The sequence below is a fragment of the Lissotriton helveticus genome, chromosome 2_1, assembly GCF_964261635.1.
Source record: "Lissotriton helveticus chromosome 2_1, aLisHel1.1, whole genome shotgun sequence".
NCBI lineage: Eukaryota > Metazoa > Chordata > Amphibia > Caudata > Salamandridae > Lissotriton > Lissotriton helveticus.
Window position 1 is genome coordinate 176,049,919 of NC_136059.1, and position 16,573 is coordinate 176,066,491.

Consider the following 16,573-nt stretch of genomic DNA (forward strand, 5'->3'; position numbering starts at 1 on the left):
TTGCTTTGATCAACAGAAAATTGCATCTGTTCAGTCGACTCAGTACTATGATGATCACTATTATGTTGAGAGTGAGAATGCTGATTATAATGATTGCTAGGACAGCCATGGACAAAGAGGGGAGTAGTGTCGGTTCCAGTAGATCAGAGTGGGCCTTATGTTGCAGTAGCCACATCGGGTGTGGTAGAGCCTTTTCTTTTGGATACTGGTGCAGCGAAGAGTTCCATCATGCACTCTAAACTCCCTGGCGCACCTTTGTCTGGCTTAACTAATGTTTCAGTAGGATTCTCTGGCGCCCCAGTTCGTAACCCAGTTTCTAGTCCCTTGTCTCTTTCTATAGGGCCTTGTGAGTTGGAAGCACCTCTCATTTTAACGACAGGTTGTGGTGAGAATTTGTTGGGTTTGGATTTGTTGAAAAGGTTGCATGCAACATTACGTTGTTCTCCTTCGGGAGTACAGCTTGGATTGGGTAAAAGAGTGATCTCTCCGATGTATTTGTTTAAATAGATCGGCTTCCACCGGAATTGCGTTCTCTCCCTGATACTCTTTGGGCTACTGGTCCTAATGATGTGGGTCTTTTGGAGATTCCACCTTACGTTGTAACGCTTAAAGCAAATGTTAAATTGCCGCGCATCCCCCAATATAGGATTTCTAGCGATGGTGAAAGAGCGCTTTTAGCGATCATCTATGATTTGATTGAGAAAGATGTGATTGAAGAAACTAGAGGCAATGTGTGTAACAGTCCCGTTTTGCCTGTCCTGAAGCGCACTGACTCTACTCAGCCACCTGTTTATAGGTTTGTGATCGATCTTAGAGAGGTTAACCAGATTGTCGTGCCACAGTTTCCAGTTGTTCCGGATATTACTGCTTTGTTGACTTTGCTTCAGCTGCCTGGTTTTTGGTTATAGATCTGAAGAATGCTTTCTTCAGCATTCCAATTGCCGAGGAAAGTAGCGATATTTTTGGCTTTTCTTTTGGAGGCCGAAGCTTCCGGTTTAAGAGAGCTCCCCAAGGCTATTACGAAAGTCCTCCTATTAATAGCCAGGCTTGGAAAACTCAACTTGATACTCTTGTGTTGCCTGCTGGTGCTGCTCTTATTCAGTATGTGTATGATCTGTTAGTGGCCGCTGATGATGAGAAAACTTGTAAAGAAGCTACACTTTCTTTGTTGCGACATTTGTCGGACTTGCATCATAAAGTGTCACCCTCTAAGTTGCAGTATTGTCGCCAAGAAGTGACCTACTTAGGTCATCTCTTGTCAAAGGAGGGAAGAAGGTTGACCCCAGAACGAATTCAAGCGATTGCGCAAATGACTGTACCAAGCACACAGAGAGAAGTGCGTGCTTTCTTGGATATCACGTCGTATTGTAGACAGTGGATTCCAAATTTCTCTCTATTGGCGAAACCTCTGTTGGCTTTGACTTGTGAAGATACACCGAATCCTCTTCCGTGGTCTGACGATTGTCAGAAAAGTTTTTCTGAGTTGCGTGATGCATTGTGTTCTGCTCCTGTGTTGGGTACTCCAGGCTATAACAAGCCTTTCACGTTGTATGTGCACGAGAGAGAGGGATGTGCGTTGTCAGTGTTGACACAATCTTTTGGGGACAAGCAGCGTCCATGCGCGTATTTTTCATCAACGTTAGATCCAGTAGCTAGAGCGTTGCCGAGTTGCTTGAGAGCTACAGCGGCAGCGGCTGTTTCTATCCGACAGTCTGCTGGACTGGTGATGGATAATAGGTTGATTGTGATGTTCCGCATGCAGTGGATACCTTATTAAACAGGACTAAGACACAGCACCTTACTAGTGCACGTCTTTCAGCCTATGAGTTGACACTGTTGGCTAGCCACGTCCATATCAGAAGATGTAACGTGTTGAATCCAGCTATGTTATTGCCGATCACTATAGAGACGGATGCTCAAGAACAGCATGATTGTTTTCTTCGTACAGAGGAAGAAACAAAAGCTAGAGTGGATCTAAAAGACACTCCTTTTGAGAATGTGGATGGTACGCTGTGGGTTGATGGTTCGTGTTTTAAGCTTCCGAATGGTGAGACGACTGCAGCGTAGGCTATCACAACTTTAAATACAGTTGTTGAGACAGCACGTATACCACAGAATTCTGCGCAAGCAGCAGAGTTGATTGCACTGACTAGAGCGTGTGTGTTGTCGAAAGGAAAACGAGTGAATGTTTATACCGATAGTCAGTATGCGTTTGGTGTTGCTCACAGTTTTGGGTGTTTGTGGAGAGAGCGTGGGTTCCTTACTTCCCATGGAACTAAAATCCAGCATGGACAGTTGGTGAATGAGCTTCTCGAGTCACTTACTTTGCCGAAGCAAGTTGCGATTGTGAAGTGTAGTGCTCATCGGAAGGTTACGGATGATGTTGGCCGTGGTAATGCATTTGCGGATGAAGTTGCGAAAGACACAGCAAGAAATCTGATGAGTCGAATGTATGTGGCAGGCCCTGCGAGATGGATTGGTGATGTTGGAATGTGCGAAGATACGATTGAGAGTGAGAAATCAATAAAGGCTGAAGCTACTGAAAGTGAGAAGAATGTTTGGAGAGAAACTACGGGTAGATTGGATTCGACTGGTTGTTGGGTTGAATTGTCAGAACACCAAAGATGGATGTTGCCAGATGCTTATGTGCTTGCGGTGGTTACGATGGCACATGGTTTGTCTCACATTAGTGTAAAAGGGATTTGTAAGTTGTTGGCTCCAGTATGGCAGAATGCTGGAATTCCCAAGTGTGCGGAGAATGTGGTCAAGAATTGCATGGTGTGTTTAATGTATAATCCTGGCAAGGGGACCCCAACTCCAGCTGGTCACTTTGCTCCTCCGACGTATCCGTTCGAGGTTTTGCAATTGGATTTCATCCACATGGAAAGGTGCAATAATTGAAAGTATGTCCTTGTAGTTGTTTGCGCCTTTTCTAGATGGGTAGAAGCATACCCCCTAAAAGATAATACTGCCTCGTCCACTGCTAAAGTCCTGGTCAAAGAATATTTCCCTAGGTTTGGGTTGCCAAGGATGGTATGGAGTGATAACGGAAGTGAATTCGTGGGGAAGGTGATGAAGCGAGTGTGTGAAGGGTTTGGAATTCACTAGAAATTCCACGCTGCGAATCATCCCCAATCAGCTGGTTTAATTGAGTGCTATAATGGCACGTTAAAGTTAAAGCTGGCTAAGATTCAAGCGAGCACTGGTCTTCAATGGCCTGATGCTTTACCGTTGGCACTTTTGTCAACTAGAACTACAGTACATTCCCGAATAGGCCTTAGTCCCTATGAGATAGTTTTTGGCCGTCCGGCAAATGTGTGGGGAGTGCCGAGGCCAACGAAGTTCAGTGACATCGATTATCCTAAGCTAGTGGACTACTTGTATGACTTAACGACTAAATTGCGTGTCTTACACCAACAGGTTCATGATAAATTGCCGCCTGCTTCTGCGGACCCAGGTCACATCCTCAATCCCGGTGACTGGGTCCTGGTGAAAAATTTTCAGCGGAATAAGAATGATCAGCCCCGCTGGAATGGACCGTACCAAGTCCTGCTATCTACGAGGACTTCAGTAAAGGTTTTCGGGAAGAAAAACTGGATCCACGGCGTACATTGTAAGAGGGTGCCGTTGCCTCTGCCGTACGACCAGTGAGTCCGTGAAGGTATTGCAGATTCAGAGACTGAAAGGGTGCCGAAGTTTGCACCGTTTAGCGACGCTGAGTTGGTGTGGAGAGGCTCCAAGAAAGAAGATGACGATGTCCTTCAAGAAGCTGTGCCTGTGTCTCAAAGATTAGACACTACTGAACCTGAACTGTTGTTTCAGCCTCAAACGAGGCCTGGAAAAGAGCGTTATAATCTACGACCTAGGGACAATGAACTAATAAAGCGAACAATTACTTTTTGATTTTTGGAACTGAACTCTCTCAGCCAAGAAACTTTTTTGGTATATTTTTGTGAACCACCATCCGGGTTCAGCTGTAGGGTCACGGTGAAAAGACTAGAGAGTGCAAGCCGAAGACGCAAGGTCGATGGTTCTGGTTGGTCTAAGGGAGTTCCCTGGGCTGACAGAAGCGTTCTTTAGCAGAAGAAAACCAACCGCCGTGAACGGCATCGGTTAGAGGATAAAGTTTTTTGAGATTGAGAGAGCTACCGAGAAAAAGAACTTGAAAATGAAACTGTGTAAACTGATGAGTAGCAAATGTTTTTTTGATAACATGTCTTTTAATGTTACTTAGCATAACGATGTTCTTAGTGGGATATCTTGTTTTTTCTTCCCAATTGACTTCTGCACCCACCTCCCAACCTATGTCTTTTCCTACTACTACTTCTTTGCATTATTTTCATACTTTACCTGAACACGAGCAAATTAGAAGGTCGGAATTTGTGAATAATTCTTTTGTACAACTTCTGCATAAACACCAGTTAGTAGTAAACACCACTAATTGTTGGGTGTGTGGTCTTATGCCACATACTATGGATAGAGGTATTCCTTATCTGGTTCTGCCATTCAATTACAATGGGTCCGTATGGGCATATCAAACGATGTTTGTTTATGCCATCGAAGTTTATCCTCTGCCTTCCATGTGAGATAACTCAAGTAATAAAGCCTTGGTGAAGGGAATTACAGATATGAGTAGAGATATCGAAACGTATAAGACTTTTCCCAAGGATGAGTTATTAGCATATGTTGGCTGGAATGCAACCGGATATAGTATTAGTCTGGGTGAGAAGCAGAGACGAAAAAGGTCACCTCCGATTTGGATTGTACCCCATCGTGGTCATTTTTTTCTGCAAGGGAAAGGCAAGAATCCGAGAGCTCAGTTAGGGAAGAGTGTTTGTACTCAGACGTATGTTTTTGCGTCCCAAACTTCCCCACCGTTTTTAGCAGCTAAGGGCACATATTTTGTCTGCATATACATGGTTGCCCCCTGATTTTTCGGGAACATGTTATGTTGCATATTTGTTGCCTCCTACGTACACTGCTGCCGTAGATTACCACAGAACGAGAGTCGTTAGGGGTGTCTTCAGTAAAGAAGATACCACTGGACAAGAAGTGGGAGACTTTTTCAAGGGTTTCCTACCGTTGTGGGGACCTATGGCAAACAGTAGAAACTTACGGCAATTAACGAGAGTGGTTGAATCCACCATAAATGAAACTGCCGGTGCCCTTTGTAATCTGACCGCTGAGCTTCAAGCGGATCGCCTTATGACGTTACAGAATCGAATGGTTTAGACGTCGTACTTGCAGATCGAGGTGGGGTATGTAAAGTGATCCAATCGAGTTGCTGCGTTTTCATACCAGACAATGCTCCTACAGTATACCAGGCCATTTCTAAGTTACATAAGATCTCGGAGTCTATAAATGTGGATAAAGGAGATTGGTCGCTGATTGGATGGTTTTGGGAACTGTGATCGACCTGGGGATGGAAGATTCTGATGATCATTGGGATGGCTTTAGCGATTCTTTTCCTGTTCTGTCTTTGTGTGCAGTGCGCTCCTGCTATATGTGGCCTCTGTGCTACTATGTGTGCAAGGAGACCTGTCCAAGAGAGGTACTAAGTAATAGGATTATGCTCCAGCAACATCTTGATGATCTGATGAATATAGACCTGGATTCAGATTGACGTGAGTTTAGGTTATTGCCTATGTAAGGGCAAAAGGAGGGGCTGAGGTTCCGTGAATTCTGAACCCGTTCCTTAAAGGTCATGGTTTCGTTATGAATTTGATATTAGCGAACCGTAACTAGTTAGTGCGGCAAGTATGAGTGTTTTCGTCATGTTAGACTGATGGATTCACTACGTATTTAGGGATTTCGTTCTGAACCCTTGGGTTCCATTTTGTGTATGGCAGCCATTTTGTGGTTGCCCTCACATAGGCCGATGACTGTGGCTGAACAAGTCTTTTAAGTACATGTATACCTTAGCTCCAGTTCGTGCTGACTTCTGCTTGACCTGAGTGTACTGACCCTGTTGCCTGAAGCTGACCTTGTTAAACCAGTTCCTGCCCTTTAGCTGATCAAGATTAAGGATCGGAGCACAGGACATCGTAAAACTTTATTGCACACAAATATGCCTTATCCTACTCTCACCTGTTTCTGCTCCTTTCTTCATTGTCTATTTACGATGGGCATTTGCCCTTTATTTATTATGGGTTCGTTTGACCTGTCTAAAGAAAAATGTTGGGTTTGACCGATGATTGATCATGGGCTGGGCAACTGAAAAGTGGGTTTTACCGTCATGCGATACCTCTGGTGTGGATACATGTGATTGGACAGTTTGTAAATGTAAGGTATTTGTCTGGAATGTGATTTTTGGCATAAAAAGGGATGACTTGCTTTGTAAAATTGAGCAGTCTCCTGAGAACTCATACCGGGATGATTTCTAGGACTTCTGTTACTGGCTGCAGCCAATAAATTTGATCTTTGACGCCACCAAGAAGAGTCCTGTGTCTCTGTATTCTAAGACAGGTGGAACCCGAAGACTTTGGGCGTGCCCCTGGCGCTGCTGGGTCGTAAAACCCGGTTCTACAGAGCAGGTAGACATATGCTGTTTAGACTCAAATGGATTGTAATTTAACATTTTGTTTAATGGTAAGTGAGATTTTAAGTCACAATTCTGAAAATGTCACTTTTAGAAAATTGACATTTTCTTGTCTTAACCATTTGTGCGTTATCCTGTTTCCAGACTTCTTGGAGCTCTGCTAGGGGAATCGAAATTTAAAACTTAGTAGACTCAAGTCCCATTACATTATTGACCTGCAAACTCAGCACCTAAAGGGATGAACAGCGTAGAAGAATTTGCTGTTCATCTGGGTAATTTTTCTCTGCTAATGATCAATGACAATATTGAATCATGATATTGTGTTTTATACATAAAAAAATGGATTCTGAAGAAACTGAGATGAAACAAACGATGACACATAATGCTTTTGTAACAGACCATGCAGATTTACGGCTGATATTTTTATACAGAGCAATCATGGATTGAATCAAGAATTGTGCCGACACACGACTAGATTGTGATATTTTGTCATTTTAAAATTGATTCATATGAAATCTGTATGTGAATAACGATGAAATGAAAACATTAGACACTGTATACACAGATATACGGCGAGATATTAGAGCATACAGCAGTGATGCTATTTATTGGTGAAAAAATTACCACTATGTTCAGATCAATCAGGTTTCAAACGAAATACATTTGCATATTTTAGCATTGAGTCAAGAACTAATATATTGTATGATTTACACTGCTAAAATGGCGGACTTGATTTACAACGTAAATTCGTCAGTTTTGAATGTTGTTGCTGGATTGAAACAGTTTTAAAAAATTACTGCTTCTGGTCTGAGGGTTAACACCATCAAAGGGGCAAGCTGAAACGCGCCTGTTGCATTGTGAATAAACAATTGCTGCAACTGCCCCCTCGAGTGCTGTTTTCATTGGAATGGAGAAAAGGAGCTTTGATGAATTTCGTGGGCACACCTCCACGACACAAGCACCCGTCTACGACTGCTCTGACTAAGGTGTTTGGAGCGGAAAATGTATATACATATATGTATATTCACTGAAAAAACCATAGGTTTCACACACGTTATAGTTAGGAATTAGCATTTAAAAGACCTTAGAAATTCACTGAAAAAAACATAGGTTTCACACATGTTATAGTTAGCTGGACATTTCACTCATAAAAAAACATTGAAATCCCTTCGTTATAGGTAGTTCAGCTAACTATAACTCGCGCGCCCGCAATGCACTGCTGATGATGTCACATATTCCATCACTCATGACATGGTCAGTGACATCACTCGTGACATCTCAAATGACACCACTGATGACATCACTGATGACATCATCCTTGTGAAAGAGTCGCAATGGTTTTGTATGAGTGAAATGCCCACCTAACTATAACATGTGTGAACCCTATGGTTTTTTCAGTGAATTTCTAAGGTTTTTTTAAATGCTAATTCCTAACTATAACTTGTGTGAAACCTTTGGATTTTTCAGTGAATTTACAATGTTTTTTAAATGCTAATTCCTAACTATACCGTGGCTGAAAGCTAAGGTTTTGTAAATGATAATTTTTAAATGTATTAATTGTTATATTTTTTTATACTGATTTACTACATTGTTTGAAAGTATTTATTTTTAGATATTTTATTTTATTTTTTAAATTACATTACATATTTTTAATTAAATCAAAAAAGGTTTTTAAAAATATTGAAATTGTAATATTTTTATTTTTTATTTTATTTTATATTTTTTTAATTTATATATATTTTATATAGCAGGCAATGATAACCTATCGAAGGAAATTCAAGTTACTGGTAAGTACGGTTAAAATTACTTTTCAAGAACAGTAGTAACCTGAAAGATGCAGCCCTGAGATCTCTTCTGATAACAGGTGAGTAAATCGGAATTCGTAGTTTGGCTGATTTTAGAGAAATTTTTTAAAGTTCCAAAACTCCACACTTAGAAGAATTTCCAAGTGAAACCAGTCAATGTTAGCCTATGGAAGGAAATTCAAGTTACTGTAAGTATGGTTAGAATTACTTTTCAGGATCAGTAGTGGGCTGAAAGATGCAGCACTGAGGTCTCTCCTGATAACAGGTGAGTAAATCGGAATTCGTAGTTCGGCTGATTTTAGAGGAATATTTTGCTCAATAGTGAAGGAAGGGGGCAGGGCCTGTGGTGATATGTGTGCAAACACGCCCTGTGGCGTGTTTTAGGTTGGGGAATTAATTTGTCTTCAATCCTAAGGTCTCCTGTGAGACAACTAGCTCACAAGGTACCTCTGTGTTGCAGAGAGGTGTACAGAGCGCATGCCCCCTTTTTAAAACACTCTGCAATGCAATGCAACTCCGTGGCACTTACTGGGGGTACCTGTTGTTTGCACTCATATCACCTGAAGCCCCGCCCCCTAACTTCACCACTGTGCAAACGCACCCCACAGCATATTGTAAGTTGGGGATTAAGTCCCCTTGCAAGCTGGGGGTCCCTGGGGGCCAACTAGCCCACCAGGAACCTCCAGTATGCACCAGGGTGCTGCGTTGCAGAGAGGTGTAAAAAGGGGCGTAGCCTCATTACACCTCTCTACAACGCAGTCCCCTGGCATGTTTGCAGAGGGGTAACTAATTCCCCTTGCATACTGGGGGTCCCTGGGGGCCAACTAGCCCACTAGGAACCTCCAGTATGCACCAGGGGGCTACGTTGCAGAGAGGTGTAACGAGGCCACGCCCCTGTTTACACCTCTCTGCAACGCAGCCCCCGGCGCATTTGCAGAGGGGGAACTAATTCCCCTTGCATACTGGGGGTCCCTGGGGGCCAACTAGCCCACCAAGAATCTCCAATATGCGCCAGGGGGCTGTGTTGCAGAGAGGGGTTCTGAGGCCACGCCCCTTTTTACACCTCTCTGCAACGCAGCCCCCTGGCACATACTGGAGGTTCCTGGTGGGCTAGTTGGCCCCCAGGGACCCAAGTATGCAAGGGGAATTAGTTCCCCCTCTGCAAACATGCCAGGGGACACGTTTGCAGAGAGGTGCAGGGAGGGGGCGTGGCCTTCTCCCGATTCTGTTTTTTTTTAAATTTACTTTTAAGAAGGGGGGCTGTGTAGCCCCTTCTTTTTATTTATTTTTTGGCCCTGGGGACCCCATCCCCCAGAGCCTCACCCAATTCCTATTTTTTTTTTTTTTTACGGGAAGGGGGCCTCGTGGCCCCCCCTCCCGTGGCCAATTCCGGCCCCAGGGACCCCATCCTCGGGGCATGGGCAACTTTTTTATTATTTTTGTGGAAGGGGGCTGCATAGGCCCCCTCCTATTCCCACTTAAGGCCCCGGGGACCCCATCCCCCAGGGCCTGCCAATCTTTTTTTTAAAAAAAATAAAAAATCTTTAAAGTTAGAGGGGTGCCGCGTGGCCCCCTCCTGGGCAACTTATGGCCTCGGGACCCAATCCCCCATGGCCTACCCTCTCCGTTGGGGACTGTGGGGTAGTCCCCAAGCCCCCCACGGTCCCTGCCGGCTCCCCGCATCCTGCGGGAGCTGGCATTGCTTTTCTGCATGGGGAGCAGCTAAAATGCTGCTCCCCATGCAGAAAATCAATCCGCTTTGGTTTTTGAAAGAGAGAGCCGGGTTCCTGCTCTCTCTTTCAAAAACCAAAGCCGTTTGCTATGGTACCATAGCAAACAGCAGTGTCCTGGGGGTAGGAACCCCGGGACACTGCAGGAGCAGGCCCTGGGGGGTGGCGGTCCCCAGGGCCATCAAGGCCTCCAGAAGGGGGGCCGCACGGACCCCCTCCCACCAGTTAAAAGCCCCAGGGAGGTGGCGGTCCCCAGGGTGCGTGGGGAGGCTTGAGCCCCCCACACAGGTTTTTGAGTTTTTATTTTTAAAAAAAGAAGCCCCGGGGGTGGCGGTCCCCGGGGCTGGGGGGCCCCTAAGGACCCCCCTTTTATTACATTAAAAAAAGAAGCCCCGGGGGTGGGGGTCCCCGGGGCTGAGGGGGCCTCAGAGCTCCCCCACCCTATTAAAATAAGCCCTGGGGGGTGGCAATCCCTGTAGCAAGAGTAAATTGCCCCAGGGATTTGGACCCCTGGGGGCAAACAAATAAATGCAAATTTCCTGTTTTTTATCGGCAGGGTACGCATACCTACACATACCCCCTGATTTCCCCCCCCCAAAAAAAATTATGTTTGGCCTTGATGGTCCTTGTGGGACCCCTAAGAAGGCCTAGGGGGTCAGGGTGTTTCTACCCAGCCCCCTTTTTGCGTTTTTCGCATTTCTGTTTCTGTCTTCTTGTGCCTCGGTTCTACCGAGGCACAAGATGGCTGCCAACACTTCCTGGTTTGGAGTGTTGACAGACAGCTTTTAGCCAATTAGCATGCAGCTCATGCTCGTAATGGTACGCATACTGTCTTCGGACGGTAAGCATAAATTACAACTTTGGATATATATCTATGATTTTACTTTTGATTTTCTAAGGAACTACTGAACGGATTTACACCATTTAACAAAAAGCGTAATCTGCAAACCTTTTTGCCAAATTTGCAGCTGCGGCTGGCAGTGAGAGTACCTGCAGGGCGTGACGTGGGGAGGGGGAGGGGCAGGGTAGGGGGTACTAATGTATCGATTACGGAGCTTCCCAGGTAAGTAAACATTTAAATAAATAAATAAAACAAATTACATTGAGTGCACTGCATCCCCAAATGTGATGCAGTGCGCAACAAAATTTGTTTTATTTATTTAAATGTTTGCTTATCTGTAAAACTCCGTAATCCATACATTACTACCCCCCTTTCTGCCCCTCCCCCTCCCCATGTACCCTGCAGGTACTCCCACTGCCGGCCGTGGCTGCAAATTTGGAGTAATTCCGTTCAGCATTTCGGGCTGTAGCCTCACTTAAAGAACCCTATGGAAATTACATGGGGAAAACACGTTCTGGGACCCCCCTTTTTTCTCGGCCCTGCTTCACGAATCACCCCAAAACTTTCAAGGACGAAGCAGAGCGGAGCGCTCCATCTTCTTTGAGAATTTCGTGAAGATTCATCAACCGGCGCCAAAGTTATTCCAAATAGAATGTTGCGGATTTCCAATGAAAACTAGGTCCTAACTATAACTACCTACTGGCGACTGCCAGTAGGTAATATATATATTTCCAAAAGATAAGAAGTCTGAGAAAAGAGTGCTCGAGCCCACACAATCAAGGTTGCAGGTAAATTTATTTTCAAAGCTGCAGACAAGGACGATGCGTTTCGACCACGTCTGTGGTCTTGGTCTCATCAATATCTATATGTCGCCGACTCTGCAATTCGGCAAGTGCATTTATTTTCACTATGCCCTCGTTTGTCACTATCACTCCCCGTCCCCGCCTCACCACTCCATTTCGCGTACCTGCACAGCCGCCACTGAGTGACTCTTAACTAAGCATCAGTTGTATCTATTGAATGAAGTCCTTCATTTGTTTATCACTCTATTCTTTTTCAATTCCAATTGATAGGTTATTATTTGTAGAGTCTGTAATCTTTATGCCTCTCTTTAGGTCTCTTTTTTCTTTTTTCATTTGTAAGTGAAGCTTCTTTTTGCATTTGTAAGTGAAGCTTAATTTAGACCTGGTGCATGTTCTTGTAAGGATGTAGATTTCTGTGTATATTTCGGCAACTTCTTTGCTTAGATGCTTTGTGCTGTCTTCTATTGCTTTGTGCAGTGCCACAATTTTCTCATGATTCTTATTGTAATTTTCTTTCTCACCTAATGTTTTTTTTTATGTTACCTCAAGCTGATGTTTCTTTGTTGATTTCCAGAAACCTTGCAGGTTTTATGTATCTTGTCACTTGTTTCTCTTGAATCCACTTATTTTTTTATTTTTTTTATTTTATAGTTTTATAGGGCGCGAACCAGACCCGTGAGGGTATCAGTGCGCTTTACAGGATTAAGGGGTAGTATACAAGTATAGGGACGGGAGGGATAAATTGGGAAAGGTAGGAGATACATTATACAAGAAAAGCACGCTGCACGTTTAAAGTCCAGGATACATGTGATATAAACATTAAAACAAGTAGATACATTATATAAGAAGGCATGCAGTCTCAGCTCTAGGGGGATGCCCAGGAGTGCAGAATAGGTATCATTCTGGGAAGCCATGGATATTGCTGAGGTCAAGAGTGGGGCAAGTCAATGCGGTGATTGCAAAGTATTCGTTAGGCAAGGTATTTTCCCATTAAGAAGGTTTTGGTTTCCTTCTTAAAGTGTGCCAATGTCGGAAGTCTTCTAAGGGCGGGTGGGAGAGAGTTTAAAATTCGTGGCGCGGCCCCAGAAAGCGCCCAATTGTAGGTTTTTTCTTCCGGAAGCATGCTGGTTGCAGCAGCAGGTCTTTGGCAGCTCGAGAGTTTCTGGCTCCTCCGGAAACCACGAGTTTTTGTGCGAGAAATGAAGGGGAATTGGAGAAAAGGGCTTTGTGAGTAATGCAGGCCAGTTTAAATTGGATTCTGGCCTCTAGGGGAAGCCAATGCAGAGCTGTGAGGTGGGGGGAGATGTGGTTGAATTTCTTTGAGCCATTTAGGAGTCTGGCGGCAGTGTTGAGGGTGGCTTTCAAAGGGGCCAGGGAGTTCTTGGGTAGCCTTGCGAGGATAGAGCATCCATATTCTAGTCTGGAAATGACTAGTGCCTGAGTTGCCGTTTTAAGGTCAGCCACATCGAGGAAGGGCTTTAGCTTTTTTAGGTAACTCAGGTGAAATCTGGCCGTTTTGGCCGTTGAGTTTATATGGCCGCACTTGTTCAGGCTGCCGTCAGGGTTATTCCAAGAGATTTTGCCGAGTCAACAATGATAGGAGGGCAGTTTAGTGCTATAATTGTCTTGATCCATTCCTGGGTGTCTGGATTGGGTTTGGGTGAGGAGATCAGGAGAAATTCAGTTTTATTTGTGTTGAGTTTTAGCTGGTTGCTGGTGAGCCAGTGGACTGTCAGCTTCAGGGCCTCGTTCAAGGTGAGAATGTCCTCAGGGGAAGAGATTTTTATGTAGATCTGAGTATCGTCAGCGTACATAAGGTAAGAGATGTTGGTGGCACGTAGCACCTTGGTGAGAGGTTCAAGGTAAAGGTTGAAGAGGGTAGGGGAGACGGTTGATCCTTAGGGGGCTCCAACCGTAACCGGATGAGAAGCGGATAGATTACTGTTGTTGAGGACTCTCTGTGAGCAGTTCTGGAGAAAGGATCTAAACCATTCAAAGACCGTGCCATCGAAACCCATCCTAAGTTTGAGGCGTTCTAGGAGAATTTCGTGGTTAACTGTATCAAAGGCAAAGGACAGGTCTAGGAGGATTAGGAGACAGGTTTTGCCTAGGTCGAGGGCTTGGAGGGCGGCATCCACTATGTAAAGGAGGGTGGTTTCTGTGCTGTGACCAGGTCTGAACCCTGATTGGAAGTCATCTAGCAGGTGAAAGTTATTGATGTGTAGGCTTAGCTGCTTTGCACACATTTTTCCAGACCTTTGGCAAGGAGAGGGATGTTGGATATGGGCCTATTGTACTCGGCGGAGGAAGGTTCCACCGTTGTTTTTTTTAGGATGGGGATAACTTGGCCAGCTTTGAACAAGTCAGGAATTGAGCCCTGTAAGAGAGTGGCGTTGATTATTGAGGTCCAGGAAGGGATGATAGCCAGAGAGGTGGCAGCTAGGCAGTTAGAGGGGAGAGGATCATTGAAGTGATTGTTCGGTTTTAAGGAGGCAAGAATTCTCGAGATAGAATGTTCGTCATAGGTTTTAAACTTGGACAAGTGCGCTACGTTTTTGGGTGAGGTTTGCGATTTTGGTTGTGAGTAGCGGATTTAAGTTAATTTCCAAGGGAAGAGATTTTGTTGCAGAAAAAGAAAGAAAATACCTCTGTTGATATTAGGGTTTTCCTCTTTATTTTTTTCTATTAAATGACAGATAGCATTGGCTCTCGCTCTATTTCTCAGTTTTTCAGGCTTAGACTCAAACCTATATCTTCAAAGCGAAATGCATTGTTTAGCTTCTGACACTTATTCAAGTTCTTTTTCCTAAATAGTCTTTCAATTTTCCTCTGTTTCTTTTAGCTTTGTCTTTTCAACCTCTTTTTCTGTGCCACTTATCTAGAATAGTAAGGGGCGTATTTACAATAAAGTGGTGTGGCGTTAGCCTCCTTGGCTTAACACCACGCTCTGCCACTTCTGATACGCAGGGCTGCACCATATTTACAACAGTATGGTGCAGCCCCGCAATTCCCCCTGTGCTGTCGCTAAATTTAGCAGCCTAGAGCCAATGCAGGCACCCTTGCGCCATGGTACAAGGGTGCCTGCGTTGGGGGGAAGATAGTTTATGTGCAGGAAGGTGCCCCATCCCTCACATAAACAATCTTTAAATGATGTTTTGTCACATCTATGGGTGCTGCTTAATGCAGCACAAATAGAAGTTACAAATTTTTTTTTTTTAAATATTGTTTATGTGCAGGAAGGGACACCTTCCTACACATAAACAATTAATGGCCTTTTGCTGTTTCTATGTGTGCTGCACATTGCAGCACACATGGAAACAGCACTAACGATGAGAAATAAAGCATTTCTCCTTGTTTCACCTGTTTAAGACCAGGTTTTCCCTTAATTTTGGGGTGGCTTTTTATTTACTCTGCCCTTGTAAATAGGGGGCAGTGCCAAAATCAATGGGTGTTGCGGTGGAACGCCCACCACAACGCCCATTGCCATCCCCTTTCATGCTAAGTACAGCTTGAAAAGGTGCCTTATTTATAAGGCAGCGTTAAGCTATGTTAAGTGGCTTAAAGCTGCCTTGTAAATAAGGCAGATACCCTAAAAGTGACGTTCCTGTGGCGATAGGGGCTTGTAAATATGCCCCTAAATTTCTCCTTTGAGGCACTATATGATTTACAGAAGCCAGAAATTGTGTCAAGGAGTGGACAGTTTCAGAAGGCAGGTGAATATATTGTGTCCTCCCATTCTTCTTTTATATTTAGGAACTTGTGACTGTGGTACCTCTTTTTGCTTCTTTATCATTTGCTGTTTCTTCTACTTTGTCAGGATGTTTTTGATGGAAGCGGGTTGTGATGATTGTTTTCTTGATCTACTGATCAGTACCTAAGACAATTTTTCTCTTGTTCCCATGCTATTTACACTCATATTGAATCAAGATTTCAAGATGTATTAGCTGGAGACGGCTAACAGACTCAGCAGGTTGTTGAAGGACATTCAACATCAGTCATTCTACCTTAGACATTTACAACAGGTGTAAGACTTTCTCTGCTGTCATCATAATGCAACAGCACCTCATCCCCATCATGCATTGTATGACTGAGGCTGAGTAATTCATACCATTCTAAGGCTTCTTCCTTTCTACATGCTCTTCTTAAGGAGAAAACTTGCTGTACAGATGTGGTGTGTTTATCTTCTCATATAAGGTTTATAGGGTCATAAGGTGGGAAGTTAAACAAAGTGAATTTGTCATATTTTTTTTCCCTTGTGCTCTGAACAGATGGTCACATCTTCAACATTATATAAAGACAACCATACAGGTTTGAAGGAGGATGGATATTCTAATGGTACTGGCCAATAAGCCGCTTCTTTCGCTGCAGCGTCCTCTAACTCCTCCAACACCTGGCTTTCTAAATCAATACAGCTTGCAAGACAGCCTAGTGCCCTCTTGCTGGCATACAGAATGTCCACAGGCATCCATTAGTACCTGACACCAAACTATTTTACCTTTATATTAAAATTCATGAAGCACAAACTAACCAAGCAAGTCTGACAACGCACTGTACAAAACAGGAATGAAATTAATTAAAAAGAGAAGCAAATATTATTTTTAAAAGAGCATGATTAAATATTGAGATACAATTCAAATGGCAATACATAGAGAGCGCTAATGGTTCCGAGTTTAAAAAAGAGGAGAAAGAAAGAAGAGTGAAAATTGGAAATTACAATGTATTAGAGTAGTTCAGAGTAGAAAAAAACACTGAGCATAAAGAAACAGATACAATAAACTTCGCAGGCATTTCTAATTTGCACGGAGGAACTATTTGGCATGATACAGCCACTTAGTGCTATTTTGATTCATTTTTTT